Raw genomic sequence first — 27,647 nt, forward strand, 5'->3', positions numbered from 1 at the left:
CGCCTTGCAAGATTGTTATGAGAACCATAAATACCAGTTGTGAGACGCCTACAGGGAGGGGTGTAGTAGAGTGTGTGGTGCAAAGTAATGGTCAGTTCCTGGCTTTCTCAGTGTACATCAGATATTATGATATTTTTCTGAAAAACTAAGCAATAAATATAAAAAGAAAAACTAGGAAGAGACTTTCAAATCCACAGCTTTGATATTTTATGATAGAGTATTGGCAAAAATCCTGACTCCACAAAATGATTCAACATCAGCTCAGTCCTTTTGTATATTGAATATTAATTAACTTAATTACTTTCTTGGTAAGAAAAAGGGGATTTTTCTTTCCTACTGCTATAACAAACAGTTTGTTATCTTAAACTTTCTGATACATTGCCACATATAGTATTTTGTAATGAGAACACAGATATTTTTATGTGATATTTTTATGTTTTATCTTTTATAAAAACATTCATTTTTAACTGTGTTCATTAGAGGGATTCCTAAAAACTATTTTTCTTAAATAAACATTAATTAAAAAGCTTTGGTTTCTACTAATTAAAATGAAAAACATTTTGAAATGATCTTTCTCTTAGACTTTTTGAAAAATTAAATGAACATTTCACTGTACACTAGCAAGAATAATAGTTATATATTTTAGTAACTGAAAAGCAACTTAAAATTGTTTCATAATAATTTTTGCATAAATGGGAAGTAGATAAAAATATACCAGAAAAGCATGGAATTCACATATTTCAAACATATTACATCAATACATGGAGAAATAATTGTCACTTTGTTTGAAAAACTTTAAATATAAATGCTTTTGAAATCTCAACACTTTATGTTAACAAAGTGAATATTATGTGTTACAGTTCATTTATTTAAATAATTGGTATGTGAAAGTGATGAAATATTGCTGTCCTAATATTTATATCGTTTCCTACATATTGATAACTATCAAATGTTAAATTCTTCCAAAACCTATTATGTAATTCAGGTTTTTCTAAAAGGTGGGGCAGAGGGTGAAATCTGTAAAGTCTTGTTAAATTCTTTCCATGTTTTCAACATTATTAGCTCAAGAACATGCTTCTAGGACTACCAGAGTCAGTGAGCATTCAGAATGAGACTTGCTCTGGGGATTAGCAACTGTTGATCTACCAAACAATGCTCCTTTGTGTTAACCATCACAACGGTGGCAACTGGATCAAACTCCCAACACTGTTTGTGTGAAGTGAAATGTCATCATGGCAATGATAACTCCTGCCATTAGCACATTAGCAAGTGAGAGAGAGAGAGACAGAGAGAGACAGAGAGAGAGAGAGAGAGAGAGAGAGAAGGAAAGGAGAGGAGCAGAACATATAAATTAGGTAAGATTTATTCACTTTTTTTTTTAATTTTCATATTTTGCCTCCATTCAAACCCAAATAATACTGATGGCCAATTTGTTGTCTGGTTAGTTTTTATTTTTATTATTTTATTTAATTATTATTTATTCATTTGATGCTAGGGATTGAACTTCGGGTTTCAAGTATGCTAAGTAGGTGCTCTACACTGAGCTACACCCCTGGCAACAATTTAACAATTCAACTATTGCTCTGAGAACAAGTTGAGAGCTTTCATTTGAAAACTCTTCCTCTATAAGGCTAGATGTGTTATAACACCCAAGTCTTAACCTGTGTTGGGTTCTCCAATGGTGCCCTTGGTCAAACATACATGTGTTGACTTTCTTGCCCTTTTTTCTCCAGGTTTAATCTACTTTTATGACTGAGACAAAAGGAGGAAGAAGAATCAGTAGCATGACTATACATAACAGCACTCAATAACTTGTCCCTGGAGTACAGCTCCAGAGACTTGATTGTAACTGCATCTCAAAGTACCAAATTATGGTTTTCCTCTGTATTCTACCATGGTAGACATGGATGTGTAAGCATACATTTTGTTGTTGCTGATAAGGTGTAACATTGGCAAACAGTAAACGGGAACTTTGAGATTAGAGGAAATAGTTCTGCCAATTGTGAGGTGGCTCTTTGAATTATGTACGTTGGCTACAAAGTGTCTTTATGGAATCAAGTCTAGAAACTCATGGTACTCAACAGTGTCATACTATGCAATAGTTGCTCATTTAGACCCATGGATGCTTTTAGAGGTACGTTGCATACAACGATAAAGGAGCAGAGACTCAAAGTATTACCTTTTCTCTAAATGGATTAGTTGATTGGTTATTTCTTTCAGTTTTATTAAGTAGTTAGACTTTCTGGGACTTAAAAGTTAAGTTGGAAATGGCCTTCTTACCTGAAAATCTTACACTTTCATAGGAGAGAAAAAAATCCATAAATATTTATTACATGACTATTATGAATCTCAATACAAAGAAAGAACCTAGGATCAATGAGTATAAGTAAATCATGACATATGCATTCTAGGTGAAAGCATAAGTAGGCTAATGGGAGTGATGCAGAGAGAAACAGGAGTGGATTCTCTGATGTGGACAAAGGAAATCTCAGAACAAAAAAGTTCTTGACATCAATCTAAGGAGAGACAAGATGTTTTCCTGGTTGTTAATTTGGGTATAGCATATGCTGAGGTTTTAGGATCATGATGTGTTTGAAGAACTACAAATAGATTAATGAATTTATCCAGAGGACATACTAGGGAAGGATGCAGACACAATTCAAGAGTCAGTGAAGAGCCACTTATATAATGGAGAGTCTTGGTCATTATCCTAATTTATGTGGGTTTTATCTGACAGATGAGTAACTATGGAAGGAGTCATAGCAGAGTAATGACATTATCATTTGTGGTTAGAATGATCACTTAAAGAGAAATATGAACTAGTATTTTTGAGATTTATCCTTTCATTAGTCTGGAGGAAAAAGAATAAAGTGCATATTCCATGTTGGCTATAAAAACATCTGTCCACAGCTTTTATCAGTACTCTCAAGACTTCCCAAGGCCACCTATATCTATATAGAAGGAAGGAAAATCTGAGTTCTCTGATTCCAAAATCTGTGCATCTCTTTACTCATTCATAGTACCTCCCAAATACTATTTTTTTCATTCTTGCAATCACTATATCACTTTGAACTCTTATGATATTCACATTATTGTATCTTAAGTTTTTAAAACTCATACCACTTTCTAACATGCACATTCTGAGGTGAAGAGACTAAACATTATTTAAAACATCATTTGTGTATTAGCATATTCTCTCATACTAACAGGTGCTTGAAGCATGCCTATTAAATAAATACATATAAATTAGTTAAGTGAACATAAATGACATCATCCATTAGCTAAGCAATTAATTGTCTACAATCGTGTTGGTAAAAATCATACCAGGTGAACAAGGACAGGTTTAAAATCCTTGTATTGACTAACAGATCACTAGTAAAAGTTTCCTTGCTTCTGGGCTACGGTCATGTCACTTGGTTTGGGTACATTAGTTGTCAAAGTACCAGGATGCTAAAGAAAAAACCATCTATTTAAATACATCAAATTCTTTATCAGTTGCTCTAATTCCAGATAACAAAGCAATTTCCTCCCTTCACATTTATCACTGAAGTGATTGTTTGCAGTTGTCTGGAGGAGAGACTGTTAATCACCAACATTGCTGATTATTCAAATTCCAGAAAAACACACCAGCAACTTCACATTTCATTTAGGAGAAGAAAATGTAATGCAATTTCAAATGTTCTCATATAACACAAATAATAAAATGCTATAAATATGGTAATCAGTTATTCTTTTTGTTTATTTGTTTGAGACAGGCTCTCGCTCTACAGCCCAGACTGCCCTAAAATTTGTGATCCCTCTGTCTGGGCTTCCCGAGTGCTAGGATTATAGACTTGCATCACATGCCCAGCCTCACATTTACTGTTGATAACTAACAATCATTCCATGCATTGATCCATTGATCACATATTTATTGGGTACCTGTTCTGTGGTAGACTCTGTGCTAAGTGAACAGAGTTTCCCTTTCTCAGTGGACCTTATATTATGGGAGAAGTTCAACTCTAGTGTAGGAAGGGGTGTGGATAAGATGGTAAGAGGATCAAAAGCTTTAAAATTACAATAAGCCAAGATCAATAGGTAATGAGGTGTTTAACCAGAACTTACTTATTAAGAAAGTGCTTTGAAAGATTTGCCAACTAACCTCTAAACCTGCACAGGTGTTTGGAGCATTTTGAAACAAAGAAGTACCATGGGAACTAACCAATGGAGATACTGGAATTGCCGAGTCTCTGAAAACCAGTGAAATGAATCAAAGGTAATAAAAAATGTGAGGGAAGAACTCCAACAATCCAAAACCAAATTCTGAAAAGTAAGCAACCAACCATAATGTTGTCAGAAGTGAGGCCAAAGAAAGAAAAACAAGAGTTTGGTACTGTATTAGTCATCTTTCCATCACTATAACAAAATACCTAAAATAATCAGCCTTTAAGGAAAAAAGGTTTATTTTGGCTCACAGTTTTGGAGGTTTCAGCCCGTGGTTTGTTGGCCTCATGCTTTTGGGCCTGTGTCAAGACGGTATATCATGGCAAGAATGTGTGGCAGCTTCCTCTGCCACCTCATGATGCCTGGGAACCAAACAGCAAGACAGGAAGGGGCTGGGGTTCTGATATCCCCTTTAAGTGCACACTCCCATTGACCTAACTTCTTTCTACTAAATTCCACCTACTACAGGTTCCACCACTTCTCAATACTGTTATGGTTTGAGGAGCAAGCCTTAGCATATGGGCTCTTGGAAGGCATTCAAGATCCAAACTATAGCACGTACTTCTTATAACACCTTTCTAAATCACAGAAACAGTACAGAAGAGAGTGTGTATTAATTTTTTTATTAAGCATTTTCTTTCAGAAAGAGAATAGATGAAGGATATCAAGGGATAGGTAGACAGACTTGTGGGCAACCTAGAAAAAATCTTCAGGATAGAATCACCCTGTCTTCTACCACCATACTGCAGCAGAGGCTGGTCATCCAGCTATGGGAGAATAAACCATGACCAATGTGAATGGGTCCCACTCTTTCCTGATTGGAATGGACCCAGCCTTGGGATGTTCAGACTTCAGAAGAAAGATGAGAATGAACATCCAAGAGTAAAACATCAAGCAGTTTAAGAAGCCCTCACTCTATCCATCTCCACAGCCCTCAGAGAACAGGATAGAGGTGAGGTTTCAACCCCCAGAATGTAGCTACAGCACAGAGTGGAAAAGATCAACCAAAGTCCAGTTGACCAGGGGTAGAATAAGGAGGTTCTACAAGAAAGTTGTTAAAGAGGAACAACACAAAAAGGAAAGTTTTTATGTCTAGGCAAAGACACACAAATAAATATAAACAACACAACACAAAATATCAGATTAAATGTTTTTCAAGTCCTGAAGAAAATTTAACCCATGGTATACAGGAGAGAAATGGTGTCCCTATGAATACTTAAAACTATCAAAAATCTTCATAAGATTCAATGAAGCATATTTGAAGACTTTAGATTACTTAAAATTTTTTCATAAACCATAAGAAAGATTTGAAAAAATCAAAAACCTTGGAACTAAAATTAGCCAAAACCTTCATTAATGTTAGAGAAAACTTTAAAAGAAAGATTCACACAATTTATAGAGGGGATCACATGAGAAGATGAAAACCATATAATATAAGAATACTTGCATGTCTAACTCAAAGTATCATACATGTGCAGCAGAAGAATATATTGTGTCTATAATTTTGAGAATTCGTTTCTGAAGCAAGAAGAAACTAAATTCCTAGGTAGGAAGGATGCATTTCATTGTACGTGTTTAGAAACATAAAATAACTGACATATAACATATTCTGGTTAATATTTTGAACATTAAGGGATGAGGGTGTAGCTCAGTAACAGAGTGCTCCTCTAGTACATGTGAGACATTGGGTTCAAGAGCCAGTACTGAAAAAAATTGTTTTGAATATCAGTGATAAATAAGGAATATGTCTACCCTTAGAAAGTCACCAAAAAGGGATATATATCTTGCTAGCTTTAGATCCCCCTCAACTTTCAGTGCAAAAAGATCTAAAAAGTCCAGAAGAGAAGAAATTGTGACCAGGAATATTTTAACCAGGCAAGATTTTATCCAAAAAGATGGTAAAATGAAATACCAGGTCTTCCAAATTACATATGAGTGTGTGTGTGTGTGTGTGTGTGTGTGACACACATATGTACATATATATGTATATATACATATATTTCTTTATTCTAATATCCTGCCTTCTAAGAGATTAAGGTAAAGAAATTAGGAGAAGAAATGGTGAGCATTCTGCCAGTAAAACTGATTTGATTTTAATAAATATAGAATTAAACCTAAACAGCATTTTGGCTAAAGAATGAAATACAAAATATAAAATGAGAAACTGATAACTTAAAAAATCAGAACAATTAAAATCTCCGAGAAAGGCAAGAAGTGGGAGGAGTAGCAGTGAAAAGTGCTTATTCTCCCCTAAATGAAATCAATTGATAACACTTTAGATAAATAGATAGATAGACAGACAGACAGACAGACAAGAGTCTACAGGTAAAAATTTAAATAATTTGGTAGCCGTGATTCTAAACGTGTACCTACCATTCTCACTTCATAGATTTAAAACCGCTCCAAAGAGGAAGTTTTGCCAAACAGTTCAATTGAGTAATTAATCAATACATGTGACTGTATCTGAATACCTTAATCTTATGCATTTCTTCTACTGGTTACTGGAAATAGTCTGGAATATTCTCTAGGATTCAAATTTACTTCCAGTCTAGATTCAGAAGCAGGACTCACTACTCCTTCTTCCCTATATATCTGCAACTTCTTTTTACCTTGAATATCATTTTAAGAAATTACATTTGTTAGCTTCTTTGCAAGTAAGTCCTTCTCTGCTAACTTCCCTGGTCTCTTTGTCAGCCTTTCCTGATATTGTTAAGTGTTACCAGGACAGAATTTCTTACATTTCTCTGAAGGCATTTTACTCACCTGGGTGCAATTCCTTGTACTGTCTGTTCCAGGAGTGCTCTCACACCCCCTTATCAGGAGGCTGGACAGCTCCAGGCACCACTTTCTATTAGGCCCTCAATAATCATCCTTGGTTAAGTGTTTCCTGAACTGATTGCCCCTGTCCACTTCTGTGAATTATGGTGTGTGTGTGTATTCCCAAGTGCATATCATCACTGTGCATGAGATTATGTTTGCATGATTCGTGTTTCTGTCTTCCTGTGCAGTCTTACATGTAGAAAGCACTTCCTTAAAATTGACTGAATCAATAAATGAATAAAGGTAACTGCAGCCTTAGGTTTTCTGCAAAAATCATTCATGTGTTTTTACACCTTACACATAATTTACTTGTTAAGCATGCAGGCAGAAATGTTAAAAATATTGTCTGTGTTTATTGTGTTTTCAATATACAACTATTCTTACTTTGAATTGGTTTACTCTTTTGTCTTTAAATTTACTTCAAATTCAAGGACAATTAAAAACAAGTTTATATTTTGAAAAATCCTTTGCTTATTTGACTATGAGAGTGTTTGCATAAAAATACCCACTTTGTAATTTCATCCATGCTTTACTTTGGGTGATTTTGACTGCAACACAATATGTTATCTTTCAAACTTAAGAATTAATGCAGCTCACTCTCACAAGGGCAGGCACTATTCATTGTCACATAATTGAAGCTGTCTGCATTTTGGTGATAATGGTAGTTATTAGCATCTGCAAAAATTCCAGAAATATTATAAGAAAGAAAATGTGCAAACATAATTTTACATTTGTACCATTCTATTTTCCTGGGGGCTGGCAGACTGGCTCAAATGGTAGAGTGCCTGTCTAGTAAGAGTGAAGCTCTGGGTTCAAACACCAGTACTTTAATATATACATTTATATATATATATTTTTTTTTTCCTAGTATCAGAAGCTGGTAATCAGAAAGACAAATCACCTGCAAGATCAATGTGTACAAATATGTGCATGTTTGAAAGAATAACTAAAGTAAATATAGGAACTGCAGTTTCACAGATAACTACATTCAAAGACCCGTGTTACTCTGAAAAGTCTGATTTCTATTAAGAAAATTAAGTTGATGCAAACTGAAATCTGATTTAGGCTACCTTTAATATTGAAAGAAAAGTAAATCATAATTATCTCTCTAGATTTTAACCAACAATACTACCTGTATGAAAGTGGTTAATACTCTGAAACCCTGAAGAAATAGTTAAAACTCACTAAGTGAGATGTGTGTGCATTAAGGGAGGACATAGAGAATCAGGAAGTCACAATAAAGGTGAGGAAATATTTTTTCATTCACAAATATTTTTAAGAAGTATAATTTCATTATTTTCAAGGTATATGCTAGCTCAAAGACTTCTATCAGTGTTTGAAGATCCTCCTGGGATTTTTCTTTTCTTTTTTGAGGTACTGGGGTTTGAACTTAGGTCTTGATCTTCCTAGCCAGGATCTCTACCACCTGAGCCATGCCACCCAGCCCCTTTCTGGAGCTGAGATTGGGAATATGGTCTTTAATTGAGACTTTCCACACCTTGAGGCTTTAGAAACTCTTAGAATGACTACAATGAAATATCATTCTATGTCTGTTAGTATGGTTATTCTCAAGTAGATCTTTGAGAAAAGGGGACTCTTGCATGTTGTTGGTGGGAATATAAATTAGTATAGTCATTGTAGGAAAAATACGGAGGTCCTCAAAAACTTGACAATACATGTACTGCTGGTATATATCCAAATACAGGAAATCAATATGCTAAAAGATATTTATATGACACTCCCATTTCATTATAGCATTTCACAATAGCTAAGATATGAAGTCAACTTGTGTCCATCTGTGGAGTAATGGATTAATAAAATGTGGTACATACACATAATGGAATATTATTCAAACTCAAAAAAAGAAGAAAGTCCTGCCAATTGCATCAACTTGGATGAACTTGGATAATATTATATTAAGTGAAATAAGACAAGCACCAAAAGACAAATTCCTTATGGTCTCATAAGAGGAATTTTAAAAGGTCAAATCCATAAAAGCCTCTGGTGACCAGAGTAGGATTGCTGAAAAGTTACAGGATGCACAATTTCAGTAGCAAAGGAGGAATCACTCAAGAACTGTGGTGACTGTAGTTAGCAATGTATTGTGTAGTTGGAAACTGTTGAGAATTGATTGTAAATGTTCGCACCACAAATGCAAAATCATAAGAATGTGTGGTAATGCATATGTTAAATGGCCTGCTTTATCCAATCGATTATGTATACATATATCAAAGCATCTTATTATACATCATATGTATATTTAGTCCTCACTTAAAAATAAAAAGAACCACTCTTAGGATGAATAAGAGAGGTTATTATAATAATTATCTTTTAACCCAAAACATACATGTGTACTACACATCTCACCTCTTGTCTGTGTTACTATAATGTCAGTCAGCTAAGTCATCTTAAAAATAAATCAGAATATCTGGATCTCAATTGTGTCTTTGCAACTAAGTAGCATAATTTAGAATAATGTAACTCACTGTAGCAGGAAAAGAACTTTGCTAGCAACCAATAGATGGCATTTGACTTCCCACAGTAAGAGTATAATTATAAACACTTATTTCATCATCTTAAGAAGGGACTAAGGTAGAAAATAGACAAAGAAGATGAAACAATTCAGTTATAATACATATGAACATGGAAATGTCACAGTGAGACTCGCTGTAGAGCTATCTTAAACAAACAAAAATATCTTTGTTCAAAAATGGGAAATAGGAAGTTAAAACAGGTCCTGTGTGGGGTTGGCACCAGTGGGTGGAGGAAGGCATAAGGAAAGGGTGTAAGAGTATAAATATGTTGGAAAGATTATGTATTCGTGTATGAAAATGGAAAAATGAGACCTACTGAAATTATTCCACAAATGGGGGAAGGAAGAATAAAGGAGAATGATGGAGGGAGGACTTCAACTATGATATATTATAAGAACTTTGGTAAATGTCACAGTGTACCCCCAGTATAATAATAAAATAAATAAATATTAAGATAAACAGACAATGTTCATGATAGAGACTATTATACATAACTTTAGGTATATTTTAGGACTGTCTACAACTGCCCTGCAATTATAACTTCTTTTTTGGAAAAGTTAACCAAATCAAGAGTGGTAGGTGGCCCAAGTGGTACAGCATCTGCCTAGCAAATGCAAGGCCCAGAGTTCATCCCCTAGTACTTCCCAAACAAAAATAATCATATCAAATTACCTTCTATTCCATAAAGATGCCTTCACATTTCAAGGTCTTCTTTACCTTTGAATATCTGCTGATTTATTTTGAATTGCTATTCATGCTGTGTGATTTTACTTAGTTATTCTCCTCTTTTGAGGCTTTCCCTTACACTTCCATTAAGTGATAGGTACACACTATTCCTGCTTTAATTTTGCATCTGTAATTGGGCATAGGTTGCTATATAATTGATAACACGTATATCTTTAGTCTGCTGTAGAGTACAGGTTCTTTTAAATAAAAAAGGTAACATAATGTAATACAATATTACTATGTATGTAAATTCTGACTATGAGAATACATTCTCACAGTGAACCACCCATTCCCTTCTTATTCAATATTGATTAAACTGAATTTGAAATCACTTTTAGTATGCTAGATTGTTACAATATATGATTTCACAGCAAACCTTCAGAAAGAAAGGGTTAAATGTGCTTATAAAATTGATCTAAAACAAATAAATTTCCTTCATATCACATCTAAGAAACTACTGAAATGGTGGTAAAAGAAAACTTTCATGAGACTAGATTTTGCAGGTCTGAGCTTAAAAAAATGTTATTCTTCCTTATGAAGTTGGACTTTTTGAGATTTGCCTAAGCAGAAATGGCATCACATCAGACTTAAAATAGATGCCAGGCATAAAGGTCTAAATATCTTCCTTCTTATTCACTGCCATGTGCTCCTAACTGCCAGTTTTTCTTTAATTTGTCTGAAAATAAAATGTGTTGTATAAGGGGAAAAGGAGACATGGGGAGCATCATCACATACAGAGCTCTGTATTTACCAACTATCATGCTCTGAATTAAACTGCTTTTTTCAAGTTGACTTTAAAAAATCATATTTGTTTTAAAAATCATAATAGCACATCCTGGATAACACGAAAATTTTGAAATAGAAAACTCATTTGGAAGGTGACATGATTCTTTGTGTTTTTTCTTTGGGAACAGTTCCATACATGCATAGTTGACAAACATCCACAAGGTATAAATAATAGAACATTTTAGCTTCTACAGTGAATTACAAGAGCAACACAATCCATTCCATTCTTCAAAAGCCAAGAAGACATACATGATAGAGAATACAGACTGAAGAAAAGCAATAAAATTTCAGAAGAATTTATACATGTTTATGTTTCCCCAGTGGAAAAAGTTTAATTTAGAAAAAAAATAGAGAAATGGCTCCCTCTAAGCAATTGTATCAGACATTAAGAGTGATACATCTTCATTTTTTTAATATGGAAAAACTTGCAATTGACATTCTCTTCTGAGACAGAGATGGCAAGAGTTTGTGTTTTTAATAACACCAAATAAATGTAGATGTTTATGCAAAATAATGTGAAATTTTGGGACGCATTTATTCTCAGGATCCAAGCCTACCATTAAAATTTCAGAATACATTCTTTTTCCTAATCATGTCATTGAGTAGAACTTAAATATTCCACCATAGGCAATGAATTTAGAGAATATCAAAATGCCCTATTTTCCTTTTAAATTAATTAAACTTGATATATTAACTATCTTAATTATTTACAAGAAGATGGGTGGATGGCTTCCATCTAAGTTCTTCCATCTAAGGAATGGTAGTGCTTCAAACTGCTTTAAAAGTTAAAATAAATTCAAAGAGGAGATGAATAAATTAGAAAGAACATAACCATTTTAAGTGGGATAGTTAGTATTTGCTACAAAGTGAATATATCTTGTGTTACATATATGAATTATCCTGGTAATACCACATAGTAAAATGTAAATTTGATAGGGGCATAATCAAGTGTGTCTGTTTTCCCACTGTCTAGATGGTGTGCTTATCTAGACACAACATCTATCTAAAAGTCTTCCTAATGAAAGGCTACTTTCCAGAAATTGTGTAAGTAATCAAATGAACATTTATTTAATTTTGCACACAGATCCCAGAGAGCAGTTCTACTGAAAGATAAAACTCTACTGCCAACTTCTTGTCTTTACATGAGCTGAGTCTATAACATATTTTTCCCTGCTCCTGTTGGAACCAAGAGTGTCTATTTGAAGTTGGAGGAGTGGGGATGGCTAAAAGAAGCAACAGTGGAAGAAGTGAATCCTCCCTACAGTATTCAGCCTTATCAACAGGGCTTACGGACAGTCTCTGCTTGGCATTATAGTGTCTGTGATGTATAGTGTGTATTGCAGAGTCTGGGTTGCAGCCCTGGAAAAATTATTTTCCATACAAATGTAATTAATTTTGTATATTATATGTATATGTATATAAATAACTTTTATGTCATTCATTCTTGCAGACTATTTAGGTAGATGCAGTGCTTTACTCTAGAAGTTTAAAACATTTCTAAAAATAATTGATGTAGGATTTAACAAAACCATTTCATTGGTTTTGTTAGGTTTCTGGCTGGTTGAATTAATATCTTCTTAGAACATAAACTAAAAAACGATGGACTAAGTAGGGATAAATGAGGAAAAAAACCGATAGCCGGTTTTCCTCTATTTTTTCTATGTATTTCCAAGCCCTTCAAATACTTTTTCTACTTTAATAGACTAGATATCATCTCCACAGCAAGGTTCACGGTTTTTAAATTCCTCTTCCTCTAATTCGTTAACATGGAGATACTCTCTAGAGGAAAATTGGAAGCAGAGTGAAAGAAGTCATATGTTGTTATCTTTTGATAAGCTCACTTTAGCATCAACACACACGAATGCGCACAGTCACACACATACAGTTGTAAGAGAATTATCCCAACGCAAAACTATAACAAAGCTTTTGATATTGAGGTGTATTTTACTAACCTTTATCACTGAGTTCTCTCTAATACTTCATAACAGTTCCCCAGATGATTTACAGCAGTTATCTTAGGACAGTTCAAAAGGATATTAATCATGTATTCTTACATCTTTATTTAATGAGGAAAATGAGACTTGGAGTGATTTGCTCAGGTACACATCATGAGAGGTTCTAAAACTCAGATTCCCCGAATCTGCCCACTTTCCAGGAATGCTCAGACCACACACATTTCTTTGCATTCCCTCTTATCCAGGAATGCTGAGCTCACCAACATATTTTCTGCATTAAACTTCAGAGACACTCTGTAGGCTTTGTTTTGTTCTTTGTAAAAGTGACACTACTTAAGTTTTTCCCTACTCATCCACCAACCTTGGCTGTGGTGTGATGTCCTTGTGCTGGGAAATTTATTTAATATATTTAATATATTAAATAATTTATTTAATATATTTAATATATTAAATAATTTATTTAATACTCCAATAGTACTTAAGATCATATACTGATAAAATGTGCAACTATTACATCAAATTTTTCTTCATATAGTCATAGACTCTGAAATATTCTTAACTAGATTATTCTGAAGATTATTTCCAAAACCTTGAAATTCAGTCTACACGTTTGCATTTTGGCATATTTTTGTTATTTTTATTCTCTGTAGGCTAATTTGAAGACTGTACAAACCGTCTCTAATAATGGAAAGCTAATCTCACTGACTGAACACTTGAAGGTGTTAATGACTGGGTTAGAATTTTTCCTACTCTTGCTATTTCATGCCTGAATCATTGAGTGCTTTGGGTTTATGCTTCTATAAATGGCGCACAAAAAGGAGTCTTTACAGCAGATCCTAAATAACTATATGGATTTCAAAGAATGTTTTCTGATGGAAAGAAAGTGTAAATCTTTTATGCTGTTGAGTGCTAAACCAGGTTATTGATCAATGTCAACAGGTGGAGCCAAGACAAATGGTCTTAATCCATGACAGCGTGGATACATTAACCACAAACAGACAACTTTTCTAATGAATCAAGAAAATTAATACAACATTTTTTGTCTTCAATCACTCAAAGCCCTAGCCTGCAAGTCAGAAAGTGTTAGGGATTCTACTGTGGCATATTTAAAGTCTAAGTTATATAATTTGCCTGGAATTCCTTATAGTGAATGATGGTTGCCATTTATAGAATTAACTGTGGTTACTTGTGCCAGTGTCAAGGCAACACTTTCCAAAATACATTGAGGAGGAAGATTTACACGTCTCAAAGGTATTTGAAGTTGATGGAGTCTGTGGTTGCTTGAAGATCAGCAGCTCTTACTGGATTAAGTGGACTTGGGCTACTATCTTGACACAACTGATTTTGAATATCCCAAACTCGTTGATTATCTTCACATGATTTTACAGGTCATGATTTTTGACCTTTCCCCATCCCAGTCATTCCTCTCTGAGAAGTATGTTTGCTTAGCTTTTTAAAGCTGTCACCTGCCATTGCATATTATTCATTAGTTATTGATTGACAAGCACAAGACACAGTGACATAATTACTATCTATTATTAAATGGGAAATGGATGTAAGTAACACAGAATAGGCCACGGCCTTATTAAAAGGCCAATAAATGTTAGTCATTTATATCACTATTATGTGTTCTCCACTGTTTGTGCTTAGCTGTTCAATCAGCCTCTTGTCCATAATGCTCAAAAAAATCTTCCTCCTTAGATTTTTAGTGTTCTTTTTTGGATATATTGATCTTCATGAACTACTCTCAATTTGGTCTTCTTCAATCTGCATTTCAGCAGTTCATTCTTTGTACACAAATGCAGAACTTTTAGTTAATGATTCTGAATTCAGAAACATACACCAAGAAATCCAAATTGTTAAAATGTTTTTCTGTCTTGATTTTACAAGGCACCACATAAGGGTTACAGCAGAGATTCAAGGCATCTTCGAGGTGAACAGTCGATGCTTTTGTGGGAGTTTTCTTGCAGTTTCCTTCACAGTACTTGCCATAATTCTACATCATACAGTATGTCTCTAAGCACTTTTTTGAACATGTAAGAATTAGATTGAATAAAAAGGGACAGATAATGAATGAAGTCAAGAGAGGAAAAAAAATCCTAATGAAGTCCTTCAGATAAGGAAAAGAGTCTCAGAATCCTGCATAAAATTTGCCTGAGTTGAGATTAGCTGTATTAAAAACATCCCTGAAGATGTTTTTCAAGATATAGATATAGAGTTTTCAAGATATAGGGTAGACATTTCAAAATCAGGTAAAGTTCAAGAAGTTCTTTTCTGTGGCTTCTTGGTATGTTTTTAAAATTATTTTCTTCTAATGTTTTCCATAAATTCATAGCGAATTGATTTTCTGTTTAAAACAGAAAATACGTTTTTCGTCTTATAACAGAGAAACTGGCTTACAATTAGAGCAAATATAAATGTTAATCTTCTCAAACAGAAAAATAAATGAACCATGTCTTAGATATCATGACAAAAGGTCCATACTGTCACTATCAGTTAGAAATTGCTTTCAGGTGGCAGAAATCCAAACTGAAAAACAGTAGCTTAAATAAATTGGGAGTTTATATTTCTGTCACATAAAAATGTTTGGAAATAGGCCACCCAGGCTATTATGGCAAGCACACAATAACTGAAGACTCAGGCTCTTCTAACTGCTATTCCATTATTTCTTGTGCTTTTAAATTGGCTTCCTTATTCCCTACAAGAAAGAGCACTGGGGAAAAGCAAAAAAGGTTTGTCAGCTAAGTCAAGAGTCCTTTTGGAGCTTCTTGCAAAGGAATTTTCACTGATATTTCTTGGTTAAAACTTAATCCTTGCTCATCAATATCTTCAAATAAGGCTGGGCAGTGTAGTTTTAAAGTAGACACTGTCACTTGCTACAGGACAAAGAAGTGTTCACAGAAATGCCTGGGGAAAGTGGGAGGGAATGTGTGCTCTTTATATACTGTCACTTTTGATGCATTTATATTAATTCCTTCTCTTTATTTTTCCTGGAGACTGTTGCAGAAATGACCCTTTCTTTGAACATGACAGCTTTTGGGGAATCTGGTTTTACATCAACCTGGTCCTTTGTAGCCTGAGCATTTGACCTGCTTACTAATGGTCTGCAGAGTGGTATCAGATATTCTTGGAAATTATACTCCAAATCATTTCTCATTTTGCCAATTTTAAATCACTAAGTAAAAAGCACTCACAGGCTCTCAAGGATTATTCCACAATATGTTGTTTTCCTTTTCCACTATCTTCCCTTCTGTCCTTGGTTGTTCATCAGTTAACTGTTTATGTGTGTAAACTTTTTGAATTAACAAATGCAAAATAAAGTTAAAATAAAAACGTAAGCTAAAATGTGTATTTTACTAATGGCAAATAAAAAGGAAACTGTTGGCCTTTCATTAACCTGTTTTGCTCACACACCACATATATATATAGTTTTAAGACACAATTTTTCTTTTAGCAAAGTTGTGTTTGAATTCAGAACCTTACACTTGCTAGGCAGGAGCTCTACCACTTGAGCCACTCTACCAGTCCTTTCTGATGTTGGGTATTTTCAAGATAGAATCCTATGAACTATTTGTCCAGGGCTGGCTTTGAACTGCAGTCCTCCTGATGTCTGCCTCCTCCTGTAGCTAGGTTAGCCACAGGAGCCCAGCAAGACACAATTTTCTCAACACTTGAATCACAAAGACCATCTTGTCCATCCCTCACCCAAACTATGCACCTCATTGAGAAGGTTTCAAGCTGCTCTTCTAATTTTTCCAGATTTGATTTACTTTGCTACTTGAAAATGTAAACATTTCCAGTTTTGCATGCATCATAAGTGAAAATTCTTTTAAACATTATAATCAATTGTTACTTTGTAACTTTTACTACTATCCTTGATTCTATTTATATCCTGGGCATGTGACTGATGTGAGTCATGTATTTCTGTGATATGAGAGAACATAAAAATTATCTTATATGAATGAGGGATGTCTGTATTCTCTGTTGTGTGTTCTGAATACAACATAAGTTGTCCTATACTAACATTAAACAAGACTAGATGTCTTTATTTTTAGGATAAAAACTCTGTTGAAACAGCAGTAAAAGTTTGCTTCATTATTTATAATATCCCAGGCCTAGAAACATAGTGAAAAATGACAATTAAAAGCTACATGAGTGATTTCACTTCATAAAACATCATTACCTGTACTCTTTCAATATTTCCAGCCTATCTACTTCATGTCATGTGCAAAATGTTCGATCTTTGACCTTTTAGATTTAGAATGTTATTATACAACAGAAAATACGTCTCAAGAAAAAGAAAGATTAAAATGAATTAGGTCCTTTTCTCCACTATATCACATGTATATCAATAGTTTAACATAGTAACAAATTAGGGGATAACTCTGTGTTAACTATGTATTTGGGAAAAGAATTTATTTTTTTTAACTGATGTTCACTATTGTTAAGCAAAAACAGCTCTTCCAGAATCTCTGGATTATATGTTTCTGTGACACAGTACCCTAATACATTTCCTCGTGGAACCTGCCCTTCTTGAAATGGGCTGTAGTCACTTTAATGATTTTAAAAACTGAGTATGAGAACAGATGGTCCAGAGGAGCATAAGGTTCAGCTGCCCATTCCACAACAACTGTACTGCTTTAAATGATTAGGGAATCCTGGAAGCCAGGAAATGTTTATTGTTTTGGAAAGAGGGTGGGTCAGGATAAGATTTCACTTTCACTTTTTCCTAGAGGAAAATATTCACCCAACAGATTTTACGTGACATATCAGAACCACAGTCTCTGTTTGCCAACTGTCAAGATGTCAAGACAACTGGGAAAGGTAGCAATAAAATAAACTGACTCCCAGCCAAGCAAATGCCAATTATAGTTTGTCTTAAGAATGCTAGAAAAGTTGGCAGGAGGCCACCAGCATGGTGGATGAACAGGGTCTGCTGAAGGCAAAGGCTATGGCCTGTGACATTCTAGAGACAAGACTAGCACTTTGACACTGTTGGAGGAGTGGCCAGAGGCTTTACTTGTGCTCTGTGCTAACCAATCTGTTTCTTCATTTGTATTCAAAATTTTTATGTATGATGAGGATGTTGAAGTATGTGAATGATTCATTTTGGGTTTTAATGTGCTTTTAATTAGAATAGTCACTGTCTACTGATAACTGGCTTGGCTTTGTCAGTGGGCAATCCAAACCACATTTGAAAAAGACAAGAGAAACCAGGCTCTGTAGTGTGGATAATTTTCTGATTCAGAGTAAAAGGAAGTTACTACAAACATCCCATAGCATCCCATATCTGATTTCGTCCAAGAAGAGTTGAATTATTGTGTTACATTAAGTTGTAATGACCCCGTGGTTGTTGCCTGGATGCCAAAAAGCTTTTCATTGTTAAAGATAAGGTTATTTGGTTAACATGTTGGCTTTGGGAGTTCCAATTGACTGATGCCTTTGCCTACGGGTACTCCATTAAGCTATTGTATTCATTGAAGAATAAATTACATTTTATTGTGGGGAAGTGCTTATTGTACAGGGATGATAGGTAGAGGATTGTTCATTAACAAATAAGAAATACAAAAATTCCTTGATTTGATCTGTACGTAAAATATTATTGTATAGTAGTGTTGGTAAAATTTTAAAATGTAAGTTTAGCGCTAAAGTAGAAATCCAACTATGTTTAGCAGAAATGCCTTTTTGTTAGTGCAGCTTAAATATTTTTGAAACTTAAAAACCTAAATTATTTATTACAAAAAAAATCATGAAATATATCATGAATTTGTGTGTCATCCTCGTGCATAGGGTTGACACACAAATGTATGTCACTATGTCGCCCAGCTTGCCTTGAACTTGCGATCTTCCTGACTCCAGCTTTCAAGTACTGAGATCACAGGAATCTCCCACCACACCTAACTACCATAAATTCTAATGGAGTATCCTAAAAAATTTTTCCAAAAAGGAGTGAATTTTTATTTCTGAAATATATGCATTCCTGTAGAGTTGTATCTATGACACATTTTTATAGATTAAGCATTCATCCGTGCATTAGGAAAATTTATCATTTAAAATAATTCAAAACTTTATCATTTAAAATTTATCATTTAAAGGTTCACTGCACTGATTTTAGGAAAGCCAGAATCTCATTCATGGAAACATTCTGTGGCACATATTTCAAGTCTGTTTCTTTGATTCAACAAAGATTTCCATGTTATCATATGCATAAAATGCATATGCATTAGGAAATGAAAGGACTAAGATTACTTTATATAAACACCATTTTATTAGGTAAGTACAAGATTAATCATTTTTTTCAGTTAAAAGCATGGGTTAACGATAAGTGATTTCCACCAAGTAACAAGACCAAGGCAAACACCTGCAAGAATTCTGCTTACTAAAGCTTTCTTATACAAAGGAAATAAATACTCTTTCCTTCATACATTCAAGTATTTTCAGAATGGTGGTGATTTACGACAAAGACCAGGAATGTAGGTAACAGGACTCTCAGCTCTACTAAACATGGCAAGGAAAAGACCAGAACTTCTCTTCCTTGTCTACTTATTGTAATCACCTCAGGAGATTTAATCAGTTTTGAGTCCTGGTGTCCATGTCCAGAAACTGCGATCTGAAGGGTCGGCAGTATGTCATGGGTGTGGTGATTTTGAAAGTCAATGTTTTGCATATTAGCATCATACTTAAGTGTTGATAAGTGAATCCAGTGGTTCCTCGGCTTCTTTTAGTATAAAGTCTGTCTAATCAGCTACCTAGGTGACTTTCATTCAGGTAGTCTTTGAGCCAACTTTTGAAAAAAATAAGCAAAAAATATCCCCCAAGCTGCCAAATGTCTTGCATTTGTTTAACTTATTTTTTTAAGCACTGGAATTATGACCTGGTGACACCAAGTTGAGCTATGTCAAAGATCACCTAGAGTATATAATTCTTAATTTGAGTAGTTTCCAATACTTGTGAAAACAGAAGCTTTCATGGCAGCTTCCATACAATTGTGTTACCACATGCAATTCCAACAGCAATTCCAAATTCCCATAAGTCAGGGCAGTCTCAAAGAAGCAAGACAGGCCTAAAGAATGAAGTAGTAATGTTTAGCAATAAGTTAAAATTCAGGAAGTTCAAGAAAAATCATTTATTTGGGGAATCGTTTTTACTCTAACACATGACATTGTGTATTTAAAAATGTATTGTGTCTATGATCCAGCAAGTCTATCCTCCTAAAGAAATGAAAACGTGACCCAAAAAGACTTGCACAATAATGCTTATGGCAGCATTACTTGTAATAACTAAATATCAGCAACATCCTACCTGTCTACCAACAGGAAAATGGGAAAATGAATTGTGAAATAAGCACACATTGAAAGACTAATCAGTTAAAAAATTAAAAAAATTCACAAGGAATTGATACAAAATACCATAAATAAATCTCATGAAGTTTATATTGAACAAGGGAAGTGTTAGATAAAAATAATATATGATTTATCTACAGTGACAGAAATCTGAGCAATGGTTCCTCATATTTAAATGATGGACCAAATGTGGCCACGTGGAAAAATGGGATATTCTGTTCTTTGGTTGGAGTCATGGTAAGACACCCACATACACTCACAAATTGTCATAGAAAAGGACTAAGTCTACAATGACAGTATGTTGTCCTTAGAAACATGTATTACCTAAGGACATGTCTGCGATATTCATTGCTGCTAAAATGAATATATGTATGACAAGTTGAAAGTCAAGTATTTGCTTCATCAATCCCTTTTTGAAGGAAATATAATGGCTAGGCTATTATATGAAAATCTGTGATTATAAAATACATAGAAAAATCTGTGAACCAGCAATCTGGTTAGCAGAACCAAATAATGTAATATATAATTGGATTATTCAAACTAAATTTTAGGGTGAGTCTTATATTCTCTTAGAGAAAGTGCTTGATTTCTTACAAGATCTCCTAATGGCAAAGAAGAAGAAGAAAATATCTTATTTTCTATATTTACATAAAGAATGTATATAAAGTATACAAACACATGTATTACATGTTAGAAGATGAATATTCTGTCATACTTTTCCCAGGTATGTCTTTGGTAATAATTCTTAATTTTCTCATACACATCGATGTCCTATGTGTACTAAGATGAAAAATTGTATAACTCGTGAGACAAAAGAGAAAAAACCACATTAATAATTTCAAAAATTTCACTTAAGATACAAGTTAATTACATTAGTTAAACAATAAGCACAAGATCAGGAATCTGTTGTATTCCAGGCACAAGACTCAACTATTGACCTGGACAAGGTGCTCATCCTCAGTGTGGGGTTCTGATAAACATACAAGTTTATGAACACTTATAAAATTGTATAGTGACTATTGATTTGAAGGAAATACTTGGTGATTTGAGAGCACCAGGAGAGACTCCTAATCAGGTAGGAGAGAGGTCAATCATGCAAAGAGGAGACCAAGTGAGAAATGAAAGGGAAGCTAAGAAAACCAGATCTCCTGGGATCAAAATCATTTGAACGCACATGAATACAGAGCGGGGTAGGAACAGAAGAAAGGAGAAAGGGTAGGAGCAGAGGAAGATGAAGTGAGAGAAGTCGGAAGAATCAATGTTGAAAGATGGGATTAGCTATGTTAAAGATTTGGGAGTGCCATTTTGTCAGCATACAATAGAGACACCTGCACATCTATGAGTTTTTCAGCACTATTCACAATAGGTAAGTTACAGAATAAGTCTAGGTGTTCAAAAACCAATGAATGTACAAAGAAAATATGGAACACTCACACAGTACAGTATTTATTATTCAGCAATAAAAAATGAAATTATGTTGTTCACATGAAAAAGGATGAAACTGGAGATTATTTTGTAGAGCAAGATAAGCCAAGATCAGAAAGACAAATAGTGTGTGTTTTCACTTATATGTGGGAATCTAGACCTAAAAAAAATATGCTATGATCATAAAAGAGGGACTGGGTTTTTTTTGTTGTTGTTGTTGTTTCTGGTAGGCGTAGGAAGCAGCTTGAAGGGGAAGGGGAAAAAAAGATTGGGGTGACCATTATCAAAATAAATTATATATGTATGAAATAGCTCATGGAAACCCACCAAACACTGTTAAAAGTTGGGGAGAGATGGGATAAGGGGGTAAGAAGGAGTAATAGCGGTGGTAGATTTGATCAAAGCTATATACATGCATGCACATATCACAAAAAACCCCTTTGTATAATTAATTTATGCTAACAAAACTCTACTAAAAATGGGCAGCTTTTAGGATGGGAAACATTCAGGTATGGGATTATTATGATCACATTTGTGTTTTAGAAAGTATACCAGACATCATCTTTTAAAATATTTCAAACCCAGAAACTTAGTTAACATCAAAAAAATACCTCATGATTCTTCACATCACTGTCTTTCTTCCTTTTAATAACAACGAGTAGCTTTGCATGATTTTGTACTTTGTACACAGATTATCATGCAGTATGTATACTCTTGGGTTTGTCTTCTCATACTGGACAATATGTCTTGAGATTCATTGATCTTGTGTGTGTATTTTTAAATGATTTGGTTTCATCATTGTATATTGCTCTAGGGTTTGTATACACCACAGTTTATCTACCCATCCTATTGTTAATGAATGCTTCGGTAGTTTTTATTTGACAGTTTATTTTCATGACTATTTATTTTGGTCCTTTGAAATAAAAATCAATTTGGATTTCATGATATTTATAAATTCCAAAGTTTCCTGACTATCATGGTAAACGTGGAACTAGCCAAATGCATAATTCTACTTTTTGTGAATGAGATAACATAATATTACTGGTTACATTTAAGACATATAACTTGATAAAAATAATTAGCTTGAATATTTATCACTATTCATGCAGAACAAAATTATATTAAAATACATTCCAGGTACTCAGTGAAACAGCAGCCATAATTACCATTTCTCTTCATCTCAAACAACACACTCTTCAAGATAATGTGGAAGGGAATGAATTGTGAATAAATTACATAGAATTCTATAAAATGAACTGTAGGTATAAGGAGTGTGTGTGTGTGTGTGTGTGTGTGTGTGTGAGAGAGAGAGAGAGAGAGAGAGAGAGAGAGAGAGAGAGAGAGAATGATTACTTTGAATTATGTTGAATAATGAAACAAGCTGGGAAAATCAATTCTTCAATGCTTGCCGTAGACTTACATTGACAAGGGTTACAAACTTTTTAATCAAATTATGATGCTTAAGATACTAACACTATGAATGAGCCTAATAAGCTTTTACTTTTTATTTCCTGGGCATATGTATTTTCTACAATAGGTGCAAAGAGTTCAATTCAAAATTATTCATTTTTAATCAGTGATATGCTAGATCCTGTGTTGGTTAAAAGCATGATAGTATATCATAAATATTTTTACCAAAAATCTGTGGAACTTTCCCTTCCTCCCTGCCACTTGCCTCCATTTCCCTCCTTCCCTCCCTCCCTTTGTTCCTTCTTTCCTTCACTTTATTTTCTCCATTTTTAAAAACTCAAAGGAATATTAATACCCTAAAGAATACATATTGGACCAGTGGGGGTTGGAGCTGCTTCAGAAGCCATATTAACATTTATAAACCTACAGATTGCTGCCTAACTAGAGACCAAATAAAATAAAGTATAACCTACTCCAAAAGGTAGAACACAAAGGTTTTCTTTGCAAATTGGGGAACATGTGTAAGGCCTTTCTTACAAGAGAGACAACTGTGCTCAGATAATCGAAAGGCCTCCTCACAACGCACGAACTTACAACTGCAAGAACTGTCTTAGAATTTGGCTTTATTTTTTCCCATTTTCAAAGCGGAAAATGCTCTGGGCTTTAAAGTCACATTTAAAAGTCAATTTAAAATACTGGAGTGGTTCTACCAAGGTTCCACTTTAACGTATGTTAGTTATAGGAACACTCATGTAGACTGATCATTAGAGTGAATAAAATTGCCAGGATTAATTAAAAATATACATTTTTTTCCTCATTAAAAAGGCTGTAAGAAGCCTTTTATTTTGTTGTGAATCTAAATGTGGTCAAATCAACAACATCATCCTCTTGCCCCACTCTGTCCTTCAAGTCAGAAATAACGTGTTATTTGCCAGGAATTGCATTTCAGAAAAGTTGGTGCACAAATTGTAAGACCTGATTTTGCAATTGATTTACAGATATTTATTAAACATACGTTATGTTGACTGTGTGGTACACATTTATAGACTCACTCTAACTATGTATATGTTTTATATTTGTGCATAATTTACTCTGAGCTCTGATTGTATGAGATCTCCATCCTTCAAATGTGTTGCTTAAAGAACATCTAATTTTTAATGAAGTGGCCTTTTGTTCCTGCATTCCTGTTCTTTACTTGTAGGTGTCATTCACAACATTAGCACTTGATGCAATTTAATGACAGTATGACATGAACACAAAGACAAATCGTCAGGTTGGTTAAATCCTGACCAGACATCATTCAAGCTACGACTGTATAGCCACCCTTTGAAAGTCATTGTGTGATTTGATGTTTCTTTTAGAAATTCTCCCCTTTAAGCCACACCACTTTTCTCTTACAATGTTGACAGCTAATAGACTTTACAAACACCCAAGCAAAACCAGAATCTTAAGACTCCCTGTAGATTCTGATGGAATCTACAGTATAGTGGAAAGTTCCTGGTAAGTGAAAGAGAAAAAGCACGAGAAAGTTGACTTCCCAGAAGTCTTCAAAACCAATGACATATTATCTTTTCAAGCTCAAGGGCTAGGACTTTTACCCAAAGACTAGAATACCTTGAATGGCTCTGTTAAGTGGCACTTGAGATCCCCGACTTTCTGTGATTTTTCTCATTTTGCTTTCTTTACTTAATTTAAAAAGTAGCCGCCAGAGGGCGCAAGACATTGTATTTCAAAGTGCTTAAAGGAATGTTTCAGCCGCTAATTCAATCTTCGCAAGCACTGTGGTAGATTGGAAGCCTGTGGCTGTGCCATGCAACTTTCCCATGTCTCTCTTAGGGACTTCCATGTTGGTCTCAGGTGCTTTGCTATATCTCTTGCCTCCATAGAGCTTGCATTGGTATGGTTATTTTTGCTGCTTGCCAAATAGCTCTCCTAACAAAACAGATTAAACTACTTTTTGCCTTCCATTCTCATCAAGCTATGTATTGTCATTTGATTTGGGTCACCTGAAGTTCAAAGAAAATTAATTAATCTGAAAATCTTTAGTCTGCTTGTCTATGGCTTCAGGATATTCTTTTACCAAAAATGCTAGGGAAACATTTACTTGCCAAATGGCCAACAATCAGTTCTTACTGATTTTCCTGACTAGCTTTTCCAGTACCATACTCTATATTTCATTGATCCATTCAAAAACCTTAGATGGGGAAGCTGAATGCATTGTCTAGGAATTGTAAGACCTATGGAAACACCATGAAATACTTGCCTTGTTGTGTGCATAGGGGGGAGGGGGACAGGTGCAAATTCAAACACAAAATGTTAGCAATCATGGGAAAATTATTTTCAAAACAGAAAATTCATGCCAGCGCTTCTGTCTACTCAGACAACTGTACTTGGGATGAGAATTTTAAAGGGAGAGATTATACATACAGACCTGTGGGAAAATGCTTTCCCATTTCCCCAGGATAGGTCTGATTTGACATTCCCAGCATTGTTAATGACATCTTCTTTCCCTCTCAAAGTACATAATCTCTCATTTATATCCATCAGATATGCTTTACATGTGCAGAGAAGTTTATAAGAACCAGGCTCACATATTCCACCCTTGCAGAGGCTTCAGCTCACAGAACTCTGTAGTCTCTTACTTGAAAGCAGATGCAGATGCCTTAGTCCACAACTGTCCATGATGTCAAGGGTAACAAGAAAATTATTCTAAGTAAGTGATGCTCTGTACATTGAGGAAAACAAATGAAGCTCTATAGGTTCCTATCTACTCAAGATCCATTCAAAGGGCTGAGCAAAGTAACATTTCAGAACATTTAAGACCCAACATAGAGGAGAATATAAGGAAAGGGTGAGGGTGTAGAAGGGTGAATGTAGATTATATACTCATGTATGAAGTAGAAAAATGAGACATGTTGCAGCTATTTCAAGAATGGGGAGAGGGAGATAAAGGAGAATGATGGAGGGGGTGAATTCAACTATGATATATTATAAGGACTTTTGTAAATGTCACAATGTATCTCCAGTATAACAATAATATGATAAAAATGTACATTATATGTATGTATTGAAATATTTCCTTGAATATCTATTGTACAATTAATATATGCTAATGAAAAAATAAATGAGGCAAGTTTAAAAAAAATGGTCAACCCATGTACCACACACACTGGAAGAGAAGCCATGTTGTAGCCTTCATGTCTTCCTCACTCAGCGCTTTCAGTTACGAATCTTTCATTTGCAACCCTGACTCATTGTTAAAAATATCCTAATGGGGTGCCATTACTAGGACTGCACAGAGACTTCACATATTCAAAGACTGTGTCAAACTCTGGGCCTCCAGCTCTGGCTGAGAAGAGAGTTGCAACGAACGAGTCTTTGCAAAGGTATTACAGCTGTACTCCTTCCTTGCCAAAGTTGAATAAAAGTTACCAGAGTCTTTGGAAGATAGAACTTCAAAGGAAGAATCTACTTAGTTGCTTTAGGCAAGGCTAGAAGTGCCTAACGCCATTAGCATAAACCAAATGGAGAGTCATTTTCCTTCTTTCCCATACAGACAGCTTTACAACTAAATTTTTCCAGAAGGTCAGGATACAGTCCTTTGTCTCTAAGGGGAAAACTTTTCTACTTCTTGTCCGTTTTGGCAATATCCATGCCACACTTTCATCGTCTATAGATAGCAGAATTGGTATTTCCAGCATTTGTGAGAGAAAGAGAGTAAATCTGAGTTTGAATTTAGTTTTGCCATTCAGGTAGATGATATATAACCAAAGAAAAATTTTGAACTTTTTTGAGCCTCAACTTTCTCTTCTATAAAATTGTGATAATCCAAGAACTAATATTGTGTGTGTGTTTAAGGATCACAATTCACTTAATAAACTGTGTGAACTCAATGGAACAAAATTAGGAAGGAGACTGTTTTTCTTTTTTAATCAACTGCACAAAAAGTGAAAAGCCATGTTTTGTTATGACATTTCCATACATGCATATAATGTACTTTGAGCATATTCACCCTCTCTGTTCCCCTTTCTTATCTCTGCTGTCCCCTCCTTTATATCCTTAATAGTCTTCCTTTTACTTTCATGTCCCTTTTTTCTTCCCTAGCTAACATATATGAGAGAAAACATGCAATATTTGTCTTTGTGAGACTGGCTAATTTTGCTTAACATGATGATTTTCAGTTCCATCTATCTTCCTGGAAATGAAAAAATTTCATTCTTCTTTATAGCTGAATGAAACTCCGTTGTGTATATATGCCATGTTTTCTTTATCCATTCATTCACTGGACTATTGTGAATTGTGCTCCAATAACATAGGTGTGCGGGTATCTCTACAGTCAGCTGATGGTGATTTGGATATATACTCAAAGGTCATATAGCTAGATCACATGCACATTCTAGTTTTAATTTTTTTGAGGAACTTCAATATTGATTTCCATAGTGGCT

General features: G+C 34.5%; 1 long non-coding RNA gene across 3 annotated transcripts; it reads left to right on the forward strand.

The window, feature by feature from the left end:
• The first annotated feature begins 1,219 nt into the window (after nucleotides 1-1,219).
• On the forward strand, nucleotides 1,220-16,362 carry LOC141413679 (uncharacterized). 3 transcript variants are annotated; one of them, XR_012438450.1, is made up of 4 exons: nucleotides 1,220-1,355; nucleotides 1,734-4,255; nucleotides 4,672-8,266; nucleotides 12,154-16,362. It is a non-coding gene; the product is annotated as an uncharacterized lncRNA (long non-coding RNA). The 3 variants fall into 3 exon arrangements; XR_012438451.1 differs by having other exon boundaries at nucleotides 8,136-8,266; XR_012438452.1 differs by lacking the exon at nucleotides 4,672-8,266.
• Nucleotides 16,363-27,647: the final 11,285 nt, after the last annotated feature.

Source organism: Castor canadensis, chromosome 11 (genome assembly GCF_047511655.1).
Source record: "Castor canadensis chromosome 11, mCasCan1.hap1v2, whole genome shotgun sequence".
In the NCBI taxonomy this organism is placed as follows: domain Eukaryota; kingdom Metazoa; phylum Chordata; class Mammalia; order Rodentia; family Castoridae; genus Castor; species Castor canadensis.